This window comes from Hemiscyllium ocellatum, chromosome 29, assembly GCF_020745735.1.
Source record: "Hemiscyllium ocellatum isolate sHemOce1 chromosome 29, sHemOce1.pat.X.cur, whole genome shotgun sequence".
Taxonomy (NCBI): domain Eukaryota; kingdom Metazoa; phylum Chordata; class Chondrichthyes; order Orectolobiformes; family Hemiscylliidae; genus Hemiscyllium; species Hemiscyllium ocellatum.
Window position 1 is genome coordinate 20,611,806 of NC_083429.1, and position 18,802 is coordinate 20,630,607.

General features: G+C 42.9%; 1 protein-coding gene across 1 annotated transcript in view; it reads left to right on the forward strand.

Moving 5' to 3' along the window:
- The window catches only part of kirrel3a (kirre like nephrin family adhesion molecule 3a), a 366,352-nt gene that overhangs the window by 322,420 nt on the left and 25,130 nt on the right, over positions 1-18,802 (forward strand). The window lies entirely within an intron of this gene.

The window sequence follows — 18,802 nt, forward strand, 5'->3', positions numbered from 1 at the left end:
CAAGAATGGACATGTCGCCAGTGGAGTGGGAGGGAGAATTAAAATGGATGACAACCAGAAGGTTGGTTTGGTTGATGTATGCAGAGTGTGCTGATGCTCCACAAACTGGTCCCCAAGTCGGGAGACCACATCAGGAGCAAAGAATACAATGTATCAGGTTGGATGAAGTGCAGGTGAATCTCTGCTGGATCTGGAAGGATTATTTGGGGCCTTCGACAGAGGTAAGAGGGGAGATGTTGGGGCAGGTGTTGCACCTCCTATGGTTGCAGGGAAAGGTAACAGATGTGGTGGAGAAGTTGGTGGGGAATGTAGACTTTACAAGGGAGTTGTGGAATGAATAGTCCCTGCGGAAAGTGGACAGGGTGGGGAAGGAAATATCTTTTGGTAGTGAGTTCTGATTGTAGATGTGGAAACGTCGGATGATGGTGCATTGGGATTCAGAGGTTGATGGGGTGGTTAGTGAGGAGTAAGAGGACTATCCTTATTGTTGTTGGGGGGAAGGGTGTTTGAGAGCAGAAATGCAGGAAATGGAGGAGATGCGGTTGAGTGCATAATTAATTACCAAGGAGAGGAAACTTCAGTCCCTAAAGTAGGAGGGTATCTGGGATATCCTGGACTAGAACACCACATCCTGGGAACAGATTCGGCAAAGACGAAGAATCGAGAGTATGGCTATGCAGGTATGATTTCAACAAGGAAGGAACAGTTCCCCTCTGTTCTGGTTAATACTTATGCCTTGACCAAGACTGCAGAAACAGATTGTCTGGTCATAGTCACATTACTGTTGATACAAGATTGCTATATGAATAATGACTGTCACACATTTTAGGTTAAAAAGCCAATAAAAACTGAATGTGTGGAGAAATTTAACATCTGTGGGGAGTGAAGTAGAGTCAACATTTTGAGTCCAATATGAATCTCTTTCGGAAGTCATTAAAAGACATTGGTTGATGGTAAAACACTTTGGGAAGTCCTGAAGTTCTGAAAAACATGGAAGAAATACAAGTTCCAGGCTCTTATTGTGTGGTGGTGTCCCTACTTCTGGGTTAGGAGGTTCCAATCCAAATCACACTTGCCCTGGAGGTTTATCACAATATATTTGAAAAGGTGATAAAAATATTTTCAGAAATACAAGTCCATGGTTGTTGCACAGAACTATGAAGCAGGGAATTTGGTTTATGACAGTTAAACCAGTTACATATTTCACACCATATCCAATTCCTTTCTCAACTGTAGGTCTGCAGTTTCATCATTACTTAACCTTCTTTACCATCCAAAGCCAATTTATCCTCGTTTCCTTTGCAATGTCAAATGGGTGGCACTGACACTGAAATATAAACAGGGTGAGTTCCTGCCAGAACTCAAAATACTTGGAGGCAGTAGGCAAATTTGCTCCCAAACTCCCCAAAACACCCAGGAACTTAAATCATGAGGGAGGCAGCCAGAGATAAGAGACAAGTCACCCTCATAAGCAACATTCCATTGAAGTTGTGTGGCTGAACATGCATGCAGCTTTTCAGATTCCCCACACATTCACAGCACTGAACTCTGGTTTCAGAAGTGACTGCCACACATGGCCCCTGGATGTCCACTCATAAGAAAAAGTAGAATGATCAGCATTGATGGATGAGTTGCTCCTCCAATGTCAGGCTGGATCACTCCCCTGCTTACTACTGACAGGTTGTTGTTTACAGCCTGGATCAATAGTGCATAGAGTAAGGCACTGAGAAAGAAAAGTTATGAGTTACCAACAGAGAAGCCTTTTTTCTGGGGTTTGAGTAGAGGGAGGCCTAAGGAAGGGGTGACTGAGATACTGGCATCAGGTAGCCATCTGCTGGGTAAATGGAACTGCTGCTGTGAAGATGGAAGTTTGAAGAATGAAGAGGAAGGAACAGAATGCATATGGGTTCCAAGGGATGTCAATGCGGTATGCAAGGTTGGGGTTAGGAAGATGCTGCAAGAGGTGGTGTGTAGAATAGAAGGGATGATTGAGAGGTAGGCTGGAGTGTCGCCTGCCATGTGGCAGTAAAGGAGAAGAAAGTGTGGGGGAGAAGGAGATTGGAAACAAGAAAAAAAAATCTTAAACCTATGAACAAAAACAACTCAGTTCACCCAGAGTTAAGAAAATCTGAAATCACTGAGATCATGAATTTCTTACAAATGACTGTGGAATCTCAAATTTAAAGCTACATATTTTGAGCAGCTATTAAATTGTGTGGGGGGGCGGGCGGCGGGATTTGTGGTTAATGTAATGAACATTTTGTCTATTGTTATATTTAAATCTGTGATTGAGATTCAAATAGCTGGTTGTAGCTGCCTGTTAAAAATGTTCTCACTTTGTGACTCTTCAATGCAAATACTTTAACTTTGACATCACCATTCTGTGGCAAGTATGTTTAAGGTGATAGCTTTTCTTTAGATTAGATTACTTCAGTGTGGAAATAGGCCCTTCAGCCCAACAAGTCCACACCGACCCGCTGAAGCACAACCCACCCAGACCCATTCCCTGACATTTACCCCTTCACCTAACACTATGGGCAATTTAGTGTGGCCAATCCTAACCTACACATTTTTGGATTGTGGGAGGAAACCAGAGGACTCAGAGGAAACCCACGCAGTCACGGGGAGAATGTGCAAACTCCACACACAGAGTCACCTGAGGCGGGAATTGAACTCAGGTCTCTGGCACTGTGAGGCAACAATGCTAACCACTGTGCCACCGTGCCACCCATTTTTGGGTGGAAGTGTGCATCAATGTTTTGAAAAAAAAAAGTTGCTAACCTATGCTTGTTGTCTTTTGCCAAATGGGATGACAAATTAAGAAACAGAACTTCAAAGGTCATTTCTCGGTATTACTACCTGAGCTGTGTGCAAAAAATTATAGGATAAATCAGATTAGGGAGACAAATGCATTACTCAAAGTCTGGTGTGGAAGAAGTAGATTCTAGTTTGTGGAGCTCTGACATCAATAAGGAAAGTGAGATCAGTGCTGATGGAATAGTCTCCACTTGAGCTGTGCTGGGGTCGGTGCTCTAGCCATCCACAAAACTTGGTAAGTAGAGAGGATTTTAAACTAAACAATGGGGCAAGGAATCAAATTTGGGAATCTTTGGCAAGTCAGAGAAGTGTGAAGGTCAAAGAGAAAGGTATTAAAAAAGAAATGATAAACAGACCATGAGAAGAATGGATAAAGCATAGAAATCTAAGAGTCATCCAACAGAGAAGTCTACAATTTACAAAAAAAATAAAAGCACATAAAATGTAGCATTGAAAAATAAATGGGTAAACTGAGTGAAAAAACAAAATGTTATGTACGGTCTGGTAGACATTGCTGAGACATGGTTGCAGGATGACTTGAATCTTGCAGGGTGCAGGAAAGATAGAAAGGATAGGAAACTTAAAAAAAAGTGCCAACTTTGTTAGTTAATAATGGCATTAGCACAAAAGAGACTGATGACCTAAGTTCAGAAAATTAGAATATAGAAACTGTTTGGGTTGAAATGGCAAATAATAAAATCAAGAAGTCATTTGTGGGAGTTACGTACAAACACACGAACAGTAACCACAGGAAAGAATAGAGGATTTTAAAAAATGAGAAATTATTGGAATGGCATAGCAATAATCATCTTAGATTATAATCCACATACAGAGTAGAGTGATAGAACACAGAACAGTACAGCACAGAACAGGCCCTTCCATCCACAATGTCGTGCCGAGCATTTATCTCAATCTAAGATGAACCTAACCTACACACCCCTCAATTTACTGCCATCCATATGCTTGTCTAGCAGACGCTTAAATATCCCTCATGTCTCTGACTCTACTACCACCACTGGCAGTGCATTCCATGCACTGACCACTTTCTGTGAAAGGAATGTACCTCTGACATCTTCCCTATACCTTCCTCCAATCACTTTAAAATTATGCGCCCTCATGACAGCCATTTCGGCCCTGGGGAAAAGTCTCTGGCTATCTACTTTATCTATGCCTTTCATTACTTTTTACACCTCTATCAAGTCACTACTTCTCTACAGTGTGAAAAGCCAAATTCATTCAACCTCTCTTCATAAGACAAGCCCTCTAATCCAGGCAGCAGCCTGCTAAATCCCCTCTGCACTCTCTCTAAAGCATCCACATCCTTCCTATAATGAGGCAACCAGAACTGGACACAATATTCCAAGTATGGTCTAACCCGGGTTTTATAGAGCTGCAGCAAAACATTGTGGCTCTTAAACTCAATCCCCCTATTAATGAAAGCCAAAACACCATTCACCTTCTCAACAATCCTATCTACTTGAGTGGCAACTTTGAGGTATGTAAATGGACCCCAAGTCCTCCTGTTCCTCTACACTGCCAAGAGTCCTGTCTTTAACCCTGTATTCTGCATTCAATTCGATCTTCAAAAATGAATCATTTCACATTTATCCAGGTTGAACTCCATCTGCCACTTCTCAGTCCAACTCTGCATCCTGTCAATGTCTTGTTATATTCGAAACATGTGGTGCTGGAAAAGCACAACTGGTCAGGCATCATCCAAGGAGCAGGAGAGTCAAAATTTTGAGCATGAGCTCTTCATCAAGAATGAGGAGGTAGCCCAAGGGGTCTGACAGGTAAATGAGTGGGTGGGGCAGAGGGAGTTGGGAGGAAGAGTAGCTGGGAATGCGATAGGTAGGTGAAGGTGGGGGTGACAGTGATAGGTCGGAAGTGGATAGGTGGGAAGAAAGATATCTGCAGTACTCACTTTCACCAGGAAGAAAGATGGACACATCGGACAGTTCAAGAGGGCAGTGTCAAGTTGGAGGATTGCATTTGGGATAAGGTGGGGAAGGGGAAATGAGGAAACTAGTGAAACCGACACTGATCATGTGTGGTTGGAGTGTCCAAATGCGGAAGATGAGGCATTCTTCTTCCAGGCGTCGGGTGGCTTGAGATAGAGGTTGGAGGAGGCCCAGGACTTGCATGTCCACGGCAGAGTGTGAGGGGAGTTAAAGCGTTCAGCCACAGGGCAGTGGGTTTGTTTAGTCATGTGTCCCAGAGATAGTTGGAAGGTTGGATCTGGGATAAGGTGGGGGAAGGGGAAATGAGGAAACTGGTGAAATTAAACCTACCAGCCTGTGGCCAAACACTTTAACTCCCCCTCCCATCCTGCCAAGGACATGCAAGTCCTAGGCCTCCTCCACCGCCTACCTCTAGCCACCTGACGCCTGGAGGAAGAATGTCTCATCTTCTGCCTTGGGACCCTCCAACAACACAGGATCAATGTCAATTTCACCAGTTTCCTCATTTCCTCTCACCCCAACTTATTCCAGAACCAACCTTCCAACTCGGCACCACCCTCTTGAACTGTCTACCTATTCATCTTCCTTCCCACCTATCCATTCCACCCTCTTCTCCAACCTATCAACATCAGCCCCCACCTTCATCTACCTGTCGCATTCCCAGCTACCTTCCCACCAGCCCTACCCCCCTTATCTCTCAGCTCCCTTCGGCCACCCCCTCATTCCTGATGAAGTGCTCATGCTCGAAACATTGACTCTCCTGCTCCTTGGATGCTGCCTGACCTGCTGTGCTTTTCCAGCACCACACTTTTCAACTGTGATCTCCAGCATCTGCAGTCCTCACTTTCTCCAATGTCTTGTTGTAGCCTGCAACAGCCCTTGACACTATCTACAATATTTGATGCACAAAGATAAATGACAAGTTTATAGAACATTTTTTAGTAATCTCTTAGAAAGTTACATTTTACAGTCAGAGGTAGGCTGATATTGTATAATTAGATAGGATTAATGAATCACCTCAAGGTGAAGGTTGCTGTGACCATAATATCTTAGAATTTTACGATTACTTTTTTAAAAAATCGGAATTATGAGGGCGTAAAAGAAAATCTGGCTGAAGTGACTTGGCAAATTAGGTTAAGAAATGCAGTGACAGACATTTATGGGGATATTTCAGAATAAACAGAATCAATATATTTCAATGAGTGGGGAAATTTGCAAGGGATGGACCTACATCTGGGCGGCACGGTGGCACAGTGGTTAGCACTGCTGCCTCACAGCGCCTGTAGACCCGGGTTCAATTCCCGACTCAGGCGACTGACTGTGTGGAGTTTGCACATTCTCCCCGTGTCTGCGTGGGTTTCCTCCGGGTGCTCCGGTTTCCTCCCACAGTCCAAAGATGTGCGGGTCAGGTGAATTGGCCAAGCTAAATTGCCCGTAGTGTTAGGTAAGGGGTAAATGTAGGGGTATGGGTGGGTTGCGCTTCGGCGGGTCGGTGTGGACTTGTTGGGCCGAAGGGCCTGTTTCCACACTGTAAGTCTAATCTGTGTTTAATTAAATGTTAAAGATAATGTCAAACTTTGTTTAAAAAGCACAAAATTGTGCAAAGAAGGTGGCTGGTTAGAAGATTGGGCACAAAATTTTAAAAAACAGCAAAAAGAGTACAAAGATAGCTAAACCTTGAAGAAGAAAACAGAACGCAAAGTGAGCAAGGAAAATTGAACAAGCATTTTGCTTGAGTTTTCAGTTTTAACCAAGATACAACTCCAGTGACTATAGTCCTTATTGATCCAGTCTCTTAAACATGTCAGTCCTGCCATCCCAGGAATCAGTCTGGTAAATCTTCATGGTACTCCCTCCATAGCCAGAATATTCTAATAAGGAGGAGTTTGCATGTTTTCACTAGGTCTATGTGGGTTTCCTCTGGGAGTTGTGCAGGTTATGCGGATTGGCCATGCTAAATTGTCTATAATGTCCAGGATAGGTGGATTAGCCATGGAGTTATGGGGATGTGTGTGTGGGGGAAGGTGGGGGGTGTTGGGTCTTGGTGGAATGTTCTTTGGAGAATCAGTTGAGACTCGATGGGTTGAATGGCCTCTTTCTACACTATAGCGATTCTATGAGATAAAAACTGCAAACCACATTCTAGGTGTGGTCTTACCAATGCCTTGTATTATTGCAACAAGACATCCCTACTCCTGTATTCAAATCCTCTTGCTATGCTTATTTTCAGCAATTGATGTACAAACAAGGCCACCCATGTCTCATTACATCTCCTCCTTTCCCAATTGCCATTCAGGTAATAATCTGCCCTCCTGTTTTTGCTATCAAAGTGGGTAACCTCACATTTATTCAAATGATACTTCATCTGCCATGCATTTTCACAGTCACTTAACTTGCCCAAATCACTTTGAAGCACCTCTGCATACTCCTCACAACTCACCTTCCCACCCAGCTTTGTGCCATCTACAAACTTGGAAGTATTATATTTAGTTTTCTTATCTAAACCGTTAATATATATTGTGAATAGCTGGAGCACTGATCCTTATAGTACCCTATTAGCTACTCAGAAAAAGATCTTTTCAGTCCGACTCTCCAAATGCTTCCTGTCTGCTAATCAGTTCTCTATCCATGTCAGTACACTATCCCCAATTTAATACACTATAATGTTGCATGCTAGTTTCTTACAAGGGACTTTGCCATTTAAGAAATTAATACTTATCTTATATTCTGTGGTCTTAAGTTTCATGGCCAATTGGTAATTTTTGGGAATTTTGATGAATTACTCCAATCCTGCCTCTGTGAGAGTCAAAATCCTGATTTAGTCAACACAGAAAGATCTGCGTGCAGGTATTATTACTGGCTGACTGCAAAACCTAACAGTGGGTTAGAGAGAGTGGGAAAGGAGCCCCTGAAAATCAAAAATGAGTTCCCAAAACTCAAGAAGCAGCCCTCAAGAAAATCTGAAGATTAACACTCAAGATAAGAAATATGTTGGCTGGCGTCTTACCTTTGAACAAAGATCAGTATAGCTCCATAAGGGTCTGTGCTATGGATGAGATTTGCTGTCGGTAGAGAGAGATGAAGGTGATTTTCTCCTTTTCTGCCTTTTCCTTGGCTCCACAGACTTTGCCCAATAATGTAATCTGGGAACCCTCCCTTCCCCATGTCAGTGTATAATTCTGGTAGCTACAGGAATCATAATCAAGAGAGGCCTGCATTTCCCTACACTCTTGGCCAGCATATAGTGACTTGGTTTTATGTTTAGAAAAAACATTGGTGAATCATACATTTGTTTACAACTCCTTGAATAAATGATGGGTTGAATTTCACATTAGTAGTGTCACTGGGAACAGACCACCTGATAGTACAATGAATGGGAGACCAGCACGACTGCTCCCAGGCTGCAATCCTTAATACCAGTCATAGAGCACCAAGAGATGTCAGAGAAGTAGTGTGAATGTGAAACATTTTCCATCAATTTATGTGCTTCCAACAAGTCTTTGATTCCTTTTCCCTTGGTTTTAAATTCATTATAATTTGCGACCCAAAAAAGCTGTTGTCTAAGAATGGTATCTTCTACACCGGAGTGAGTCCTTCACTCACCAGGACAGCAATGAAACATTCTAGAACAGAGCCAGGCAGACAGCCCATTACTTTCTCTGTGTAAAATCGGACTGAGGGCATGTTAGGTGGGAAAGGTAACTGCAGAGATCCTGTCATTAAACTCTAATGACTGTTTTTGTGATAATGAAAAGATTATTGGAAACAAAATGACAACTCATGAACATTACCACACCTCCAAAGTTCGGCCCCCAAGTAGAAGTCAAAGAGCACTCTCATCAGATCCCTCACCTAACTGCTCATGCCTATTACTCCATCCTTTTCTTTTTCTTTAACATGCTTTCCTCGTGACTGTGGTCAGCCTTACAAAAGACATCTGATAAAGTTCCTAGAGAAAGGCCATCAGTAAAGTGGAATGCTTTGACAATGCCTTGTAAGGCTTGGTATTAGGTGAGAAATTTCAAAAAAAAAAGAAAAGGAGATGGTACCTGTCGGCAGAGTTACACCAGCATTGGCTTGGGATGGATGAATAAGTGATTTAAATACAAAGTCCATGGTTGTTAGAGACATTAGCAACTTGGATTCAAAAATCCATTGCTATTTTGTCAAACTCACAAATGTTGTTAGACTATAAAAGGCAACAGAATGAATGAGAGAGAATAGATCAGAACTCATACAACAGACTGTTCAAAATATGCTAGTGGTAGAAAAATGGCAGATAAATTGAATACTGAGTATATCATGTCCTGAACAAAGGAATGTCATGTTCTCCATGAATAATGATGAAAAGAACAATAGTCTATCAAGAGAGGAACCAGGCTCTTAATCATCTTGAGGTTTTGTATAAACAGCTGATGCAATGAATAAAGCCAAGATAATGCCTATAGAGGTAAAAGACAGGGCACATCAACTGCTCTTACTAAACCCTAATTTCAGTATGGTGTCCAGTTCGAATTTGAGTTTGAGAATTGAAGCCTCAGTTATGAAGAAAGAGAAAAGAAATATTGATTTTTCAGCATTGAAAAGAGATACCAAAAGTGATCCTTTCAGGATGTACAAGAAAATAAACAGGATAGACAATGGGGTGAATTTCACAGAGTCACCAGGTAGAGAGCTGTCAAAAAACCCACCTTGCTTTCTTTGAAGAAGACCCACAATATTGCGAGACAATCAAGTGATTAATAGGCCAGCAGCGAGATTCCCAAAGTTCAGAGAACACCTGCCTGTGTAGAGTACCTGAGCTATCACAGGCTGGCAGCCGTTCCACTTAGAAATGCCACCAAGAGATGAAGGTTGCTGCTGGAAATGCAGCAACTGGAGGCCTAGAGTCACAGAGCCAGTCAGGGCAGAGGTGAATGACAGCAGAAGGGTTTCACAGCATCAGAGCTGCAGGTGAACCTCCCTCCACTCGGAAGCTGTACCTCTCAATTAGGCTTTGACTGGTAATGAACCAGAATTTCCCTTCCACCATCCCAAAGACTACAAACAATCCACACACTCATGCTCTCTTCATGGTTATAGGCTAGGCTGCTAGCAGAAGATGAGATCCTATCGCATTAATGTCCTATTTAAGGATCTGAATTGGTGGCAGGGCAGAAGACATATTCATGGACGTTTCTGTTGTGGACCTAATTGGAATGGAAGTGGGAGGATAGATGTCACTTCACTTGTCACCCTTCCTCCCAATTAAATGTCCACTGCTTCCAAATTCACCATGGGAGAAATCATAAAATACCTTTCACGGACAGAGGAAATAGACCAGAGTAATTTTTAAACATCCATCTGATTGTAACTAACAAAATTTCCTTACGTAGTTACCCTCTTTTCAAGGATGGGCCTGTTGGGCTGAATTGCCTCTAGATGTAATGAGATGGTTATTACATGCCACAGATTTAACTTGTTTGTCACAGAGAAAACAAATCAGATCTATGCTGGCTGTGAACTTGCACCAAATCCTGTTTAGCTATGCTCCCAGTAAAGGAACAACCCCATTTTCAACTTCTGATTCTTTTCAATTCCTTCTGTAGCTTCACCCCTCTCTATCACTGCAGCTTGCGGCACTCAGAGGTATCTGCACTCCTCTTAATTCTGGATGATTTTAATCAGTTTGCTACTAGTGGCCATGCCTTTTTTTTGTCTCAACCCTTAGTTTTGGTGTTCCCTACCTAAGCCTCTGTCTCACCACCTTGTTTTCCTCCTTTAATACATTTATTAAAGCATTTGGCCAATGTTTTACTCATCTAACCTATTATCTCCTTATATGGCATTTGTCAAATTTTGTTAAAGTATAAATATAAATATTCAAAGTATAAATATCAGGAATCTGAACCAAACCATTCACTGTTCCCTCTGGTATGTTTTTATCAAAATTGGCATCAAACAATTATTAACATGAACCTCTATAATTTGTTGACAATTCAAACTTCAATTTTCTTCCAACTTCCCTTAAAATATACTCCCACTTCTTGTGCTGATTCTCATTGTGTCTTGCCCAATACAAGCAGGCTTGCTTAAATCTAATAAACTCCCAGTGCAATGATAATGTTCTGACTCTACCACCCTTACTACTGAATGCAAGCTGTTTGATTGTGGCTGACTGGACTACACATGAAATCTGTTCCTCTGATTCAGATATGAGTTTGTTTTTAATGCCCATGATTAAGACAGGTATCTAACAGGAGGGGTAGGAAATTCCAATTCCAACCTCTTATGCAACCCCATGGTTTTTGCTCCTGAGAACATAGCTGTGAAATGCCTTGCAAGTTTTTACTAAATGTACTGTGCAAATAAAAATTGTTGGTTTTGCTGATTTAAGTTTCAACTCAGGACTTTTTAAACTTTCTCAGCTCCTTCCTTCTATTTTTATAAGACTTTCTCAATAGACACATGAAGCGTGTCACTTACTGGTGCGCTGAAATGGTATCTCTGAAACTTCAAACCATTTTCTCATGTTATTTAAACAAGGAATAAGCAGAGAAAAGCAAGACCACTTGCTAAGACCACTGTGTGTTTAGAATGTTAAAGACAAGAAATGAAGGTTAAGAAAATTGAACAGCTTATGAGCTGAGAGAATAATAACTATCCCTTGGAGCAATTGTCTGAGAATTGAAGCTCAAGAATGATGGAAATTTAGAAAAACCTGCATTGGGAGAAGAAGCTGTATGTGAAACTATGGGATTACAAAGATAGATTCCGACCACTGGACTCATCCTGATTGAAGAATCAACAAAGGTAATATGAGCTCCACGGATAAGCAAAATTGCCCCAAAAGATTTTAAAGGCAATATGACAAGGATTCAGGCTGGGACACTCTTCATGTGAACGCAAAAGAAGGTAAATGAGTAAGATTAGAGATTGCTGGAGCATGGATTTACAAGGTCTGCAAAATCACCTTGCAAAAATGATCTGAAGCACAAGAGAAATTAACTAAAATAACCCATAATCGTGAACAAAATAAATTTGTTACAACCAAATTGTATGTGTGCAAACGTCAAAGAGGGAAACATTGTGAATTTAAGAAAAAGGATTACTCTTAATTGTTCAAGTTATAGGGACTACCAATTAACAAGTTGTCAGCTAGAAAGGTGACAGCCATGTCTCAGTGGATATCTCTCTTATCTCTGGGTCAGAAGGTTGTTGGACACAATCCATTCCTACAAACTTAAGCTCAACACTGATGCTGACACTGCAGTATAGCAGGGAGAAACTGTTACACTTCCAGAAGTGCTGTCTGTAGGATTAGATGTCAGATCAAGATCTTGCCTGTCCTGTCAGATGGACGCAAAAAATCCATGACACTATTTTGATGGAAAACATGGGAGTTCTTCCTGGTGTTTAGATTAATATTTAACCTTCAGGCAATATCAAAAGCAGGTTATCTGGTCATTTTGAGGGAAGCAGGAGCATAGTAATATAGCCACTTAACTAGCGATCCAGAGACCAAGACCGAGACACAAATTCAAACTGCACCTTAGCAGCTAGTGCAATTTAAATTCAACTAACAAATTTAAAACTTGTTTCAGTAATAATGACCATGATAACCACCATCAATTTTTGTAAAAACCTACCTCATTCAATGAGGGGTCAGTCAGCTCAGTTGGCTGGACAGCTGGTTTGTGATGAGAGTGACACCAATAGCACGGACTCAATTCCTGTATCAGTTGATGTTACCATGAGAGGCTTATCTTCTCAACCTCCCAGTTGCTTGAAGAGTGATGAATTTTAGGTTAAACCATCTCCGGTCATCTCTCAATGAGAGAGCAGCCCTACAGTCCAGTCAGAGTAAGATGACTTTTACCTGATTTATTAACATTCTTTAGGAAGGGAAAGCTGGTATCGTTACATCATCTGGTCGACATATAACCTATGACGGCAGACCCATAGCAATATGGTTGACTCTTAACTGCCTTCTAAAATAGGCAAGCAAGCTACTCACTTTAAGAGCAATGAGAGATTTTAAATGTTGATCTTGCTAGTTTACCACATCTATTGAGTTTATCATGTTGCTTGTGGGAGCCTGCTGTGAGCAAATTGGCTGCTAGGTTTCCTATATCAAAAGCAACTGCTTCAAAAATTACTTAATTAACTTTAGAGTGTCTCAGAACCTTCTCAGGCCATGACCAGGCAATATAAAATTAAATGATTTCTTTAAATGATAAGCCAGGTTTACTGAACAGTAAACATAAATTAATATATTATCATAAATACAATAAAAGCACACTATCATTTTCAGAATAAATCAGGTGTTCTTCCCAACAGTTCCATATCACAACTTCTCCACGGATTCTATTGTTATTAGGTTCAGCATAATGACTGAAAGAATGTCAGCCCACAATATATTCTCAAAAGCCTTTTAAGACCATTTTGGAGGCGACAACATTAAAAATGAAGTGTATCTTTCTGACTCCATTATCTGATCAGCCATCAACAGGATTTAAAAATATATTTCCACACAAAATAATCAAACATATTCTCCAATAGATAAAACTAAACATCTTCACTAATGAGCAAACAAAGAATCACAATCAATGTAAATTCAGGTTGTACTAGCCTGTTCTTTCTTTTGAACTGTACACTAATTGGCTGAGTGTAATATATTAGAAATGGTATACTAAGACACTATAGGTCATAGATGACAACATGTGCAACATTAAAGGGTTCACTGAGCATTGCTACAGCAGTGCCAGTGATTATGATAGATAACTTTAAACCTTTAATTCCAACTCTTTACTTTCTGATGTTGTAACAGGCACTGGGACTTTGGGACAAATATACTGGAAAATCCAATGGAGCATGAGGATCAATAATTATAATAATTGCAACAGCTTTAACAGCACAACCAGACCATTTTGGAGGAGGCAACATTAAAAATGAAGTGTATCTTACTGACTCCATTATTTGATCAGCCATTAACAGGATGCAAAACTCTATTTGTACATAAAATAATCAAACATATTCTCCAAAAGATGAAACTAAACATTTTCACTAATGGCTACAACCCGATCTCTGATGTCTGTTTCAATGATGGAGATACCAGTGGGTGTAAGGACATGCGGCAGTGCCTCTGGCTCTGCTATTCCTAGTTGTACACTTGCTTGTCCAACAATAGAAAGGGGAGTGTAGGATGTAATCAATCTGGGTGATGTAGTTGTGATGGTAAAGTAGCTAGCAATGACATATTAAAACAAGGCTTGAATCAGCATGGGGGAATGAGGTGAAGTCGTGCTGATAACTGGATTGCCGAAATGTGGTTGGCTATTGTATGATGCATTGAGCAGAAGCTGAGGTTGGTAATACTAGTTCACTGACTTTGACAACTCATGTGACATCATTGAATGTCTAGCAACATCCCATCCAGGTTCATTAAGTTTGGCCCCTACTATTGACCGAGGAGAAAGTGAGGACTGCAGATGCTGGAGATCAGAGCTGAAAATGCTTTGCTGGAAAAGTGCAGCAGGTCAGGCAGCATCCAAGGAGCAGGAGAATTAACGTTTTGGGCATGAGCCCTTCTTCAGGAATGAGGAAAGTGTGTCCAGCAGGCTAAGATAAAAGGTAAGGAGGAAGGACTTGGGGGAGGGGCGTTGGAAATGCGAGAGGTGGAAGGAGGTCAAGGTGAGGGTGATAGGCCGGAGTGGGGGTGGGAGCGGAGAGGTCAGGTAGAAGATTGCAGGTTAGGAAGGCGGTGCTGAGTTCAAAAGATTTGACTGAAAAAGGTGGGGGGGGGGGGGGGGGGGGGGGGGGGGGGGGGGGGGGAAGGGAAATGAGGAAACTAGAAAAATCTGAGTTCATCCCTTGTGGTTGGAGGATTCCTAGGTGGAAGATGAGGTGCTCTTCCTCCAGCCATCGTGTTGCTATGGTCTGGCGATGGAGGAGTCCAAGGACCTGCATGTCCTTGGTGGAGTGGGAGGGGGAGTTGAAGTGTTGAGCCACGGGCTGGTTGGGTTGGTTGGTCCGGGTGTCCCAGAGGTGTTCTCTGAAATGTTCCGCAAGTTGGCGGCCTGTCTCCCCAATATAGAGGAGGCCACATCGGGTACAGCAGATGCAGGTGGAGGTGCAGGTGAATTTGTGGCGGATATGGAAGGATCCCTTGGGGCCTTGGAGGGAAGTAAGGGGGGAGGTGTGGGCGCAAGTTTTGCATTTCTTGCGGTTGCAGGGGAAGGTGCCGGGAGTGGAGGTTGGGTGGGTGGGGGGGTGTGGACCTGACGAGGGAGTCAGGGAGGGAGTGGTCTTTTCGGAACGCAGATAGAGGAGGGGAGGGAAATATATCTCTGGTGGTGGGGTCTGTTTGGAGGTGGCGGAAATGACAGAGGATGATACAATGCATATGAAGATTGGTGGGGTGGTAGATGAGGACCAGTGGGGTTCTGTCCTGGTGGCGATTGGAGAGGCGGGCCTCAAGGGCAGAGGAGTGAGAAGTGGAGGAGATGCAGTGGAGGAAATCGTTGATCACGTCTGGGGGGAAATTGCAGTCTTTGAAGAAGGAGGTCATCTGGGTTGTATGGTATTGGAACTGGTCCTCCTGGGAGCAGATGCGGCGGAGACGAAGGAATTGGGAGTATGGTGTTTTTACAGGGGGCAGTGTGGGAGGAAGTGTAGTCTAGGTAGCTGTGGGAGTTGGTCGGTTTATAGTAAATGTCTGTGTTGATTCGTCCGAGATAGAAATGGAAAGATCTAGGAAGGGGAAGGAGGAGTCTGAGACGGTCCAGGTAAATTTGAGGTCGGGGTGGAAGGTATTGGTGAAGTGGATGAACTGTTCAACCTCCTCGTGGGAGCACGAGGCAGCGCCGATACAGTCATCGATGTAGCGGAGGAAAAGGTGGGGGGTGGTGCCAGTGTAGCTGCGGAAGATGGACTGTTCCACGTATCCTACAAAGCAGCAGGCATAGCTGGGGCCCATACGGGTGCCCATGGCTACTCCTTTGGTTTGGAGAAAGTGGGAGGATTGGAAAGAGAAGTTGTTCAGGGTGAGGACCAGTTCAGTCAGTCGAAGGAGGGTGTCAGTGGAAGGGTACTGGTTGGTATGGCGGGAAAGGAAGAAGCGGAAGGCTTTGAGTCCATTGTGATGGGGGATGGAGGTGTACAGGGACTAGATGTCCATGGTGAAGATAAGGCGTTGGGGACTGAGGAAGCGAAAATCATGGAGGAGGTGGAGGATGTGGGTGGTGTCCCGTATGTAGGTGGGGAGTTCTTGGACTAAGGGGGACAGGATCGTGTCGAGGTATGCAGAGATGAGTTCGATGGGGCAGGAGCAGGCTGAGACAATGGGTCGGCTGGGGCAGTCAGGTTTGTGGATTTTGGGCAGGAACTAGAAACGGGCGGTGCGGGGTTGTAGGACTATGCGGTTGAAGGCGGTGGATGGGAGATCCCCTGAGGTGATGAGGTTATGGATGGTCTGGGAGATGATGGTTTGGTGGTGGGAGGTGGGGTCATGGTCAAGGGGGCAGTAGGAGGAGGTGTCCGCGAGCTGGCGTTTAGCCTCAGCGGTGTAAAGGTCGGTGCGCCAAACTACTACCGCGCCTCCCTTGTCTGTCGGTTTGATAGTGAGGTTGGGGTTGGCGCGGAGGGAGTGGAGGGCTGCACGTTTGACCAGCAACGATATCTAACCCCAGCAATCTAGCACTGACCAGCAATGTTCTCTCTTTGTCTTTGCAGAAACCTTCTGTGCATGGTAGCCTCACTTGATCTTTCTGTAGGAAGGCCTGTAGTACTGCCTCCAAAATCCTTGGAATCCCCTCTTTTCATATTACATCATTCATCAGAGCTCTCCAACTTCTAAATCATTTTCAGAACACTTCCTACATCTGCTACCACCACAGAACCTCATCCCAGCCCCTCCTTTAAGATTTCAGGTTAGCTTCAACCCACACCAGTTTATCAGAGCTTTATGGATTTAAAATGTGTTAATCACTGGCTGCGTCCTGCAAATATTTGCATAAAGCATATATGCCACTGGCAACAATCAGAGGGTAATCCCATATTCCAATATCACATGAATTTTCAGCTTCTATCCAATTTCATTTTATCTCCAGTATTCGTGCTACAATTGTCTCTGCTTCCTCTGGTTTAGTTAGTTTCTGGTGGCTTTCTTCCCCATACTTTCCTTTCCAGTTTCAAAGCATCCCCCATTAAAACTTTAAGCTTAAAGGAGAGCCTATAACGAGAAAACTCCTTGCAAGTGTCCAATGTGTTAATATTCTGCAAAACCTATGTACTTCTGGAGCAAATGCAAGTAATCACTCCATTAATGCAACAGTGCAGAATCAGCATATATTCCAGCTGCTTCTGGACAATATGCTAAAAACTGGAATTCCCTAAGCAAACAAAGAATCACAATCAATGTAAATTCAGGCAGTACTAGCCTTTTCTTTTTTTGAACTGTACACTAATTGGCTGCAGTGTAGTGTATTAGAATTGGTGTACAGAGATACTATAGGTCATAGATGACAACATGTGTAACATTGAAGGGTTCACTGAGCATTGCTACAGTAGTGATTATGATCGGTATTTACAAACCTTTAATTCTACCCCTTTACTTCCTGATGATGTAACAGACTCTGGGATTTTGGGACAAATGTACTGGGGCATCCAATGCAGCATGAGGATCAATAATTACAACTAACAATCGTTAATAGCACAAAGCAAGCTGCTAAGTAGCCAAGTCCAGCTGCTCACTCAGCCATTTGATGTCCAACAGAATACGGTAAAGAATAGAGCTAAGAGCTATAATAAAGAAAATAAAGATAACGTGGGATCGGTGACTGTTCAAACCCCACTCCAAAGTATGTGATGTGTTTGGAATTAATTGATTGATCTATATTCAGCCTAAACACAGACATTTCCTTATGTACCATGCTGGAGGCTACCTCCAGAATAGTGTAAAAATACTACAGGCAAATAATACACCTATTGTAAAAATTGGTGCCATTTGAAATTTGACATTTTTTTAACTATCCTGATGAATGCAAGATGTAAAGCTACAGCAATCTGTCTCTGTCAGCAACTGCTGAGTTCTGCGCAACTATTGATCTTGGGACAGGACTACCATAGGTCATGAGCGGATAGGTGGGAAGGGAGATTGACAGGTTGGACAGGTCATGAGGACAGTGCTGAGCTGGAAGGTTGGAGCTGAGGTAAAGTTGGGGAAAGGGAAATGAGGAAACTGGTGAAGTCCACATTGATGTCCCAGGGTTGAAGTGTTCCGAAGTGGAAGATGAGGCGTTCTTTCAATTCCTGCAGTGGCAGGGGAGGGTGCCAGGACAGGTGGGTGGACCTGACCAGGTAGTCATGGAGGGAACGGTCAATGGGTTTTGTTGAAATAAAATTTTCTAATCAAACTGCTGAGAGGTGTCATTACACATCTCTGGAGCAAATGAAATATGAATGCAAGCCTCCAGACACTAGCACTGCACTACAAAACCCTACTAGTCCTGTTGAAGTGCTGGCAAACAATTGAGGGCAGCTGAAATTGATTGCCCATTCATTGGACTTCTCACTTCATTTAGTCAAGACATGCAAGATGTAACTCTGTCCCAAATAATAACTCCCATTTTGTCTATTGTTACTTCTACTTCAATACGGTATTGCAGTTAGTTTGACAGACTTTCTGCTTGATGACATTCTTCTTGTTTATTCAGCCTTTTGAGTTCCAACATCTCTCCCACCCCCCAACATCAACATCCATACGGGATGCACAAGTTCGCCTCTACACTCGCATTGTGTTTTATCCTCAGCACTTTACCATCCCTAGTCACTGCTGCGATCCTCTACTATTGCCTCTTTATTGCAATCACTGTTCATTTTGATAAGACAAACCTGGGCAGGACTTACACAATTAATGGTGGGGCCCTGGGGAGTGTTGTAGAACAGAGAGACTTAGTTAGTTACCAGGTACATAATTCGTTGAAAGTTTTGACACAGGTAGACAGGATAATGAAGATGTCAGTAGGCACACTTGCCTTCATTGC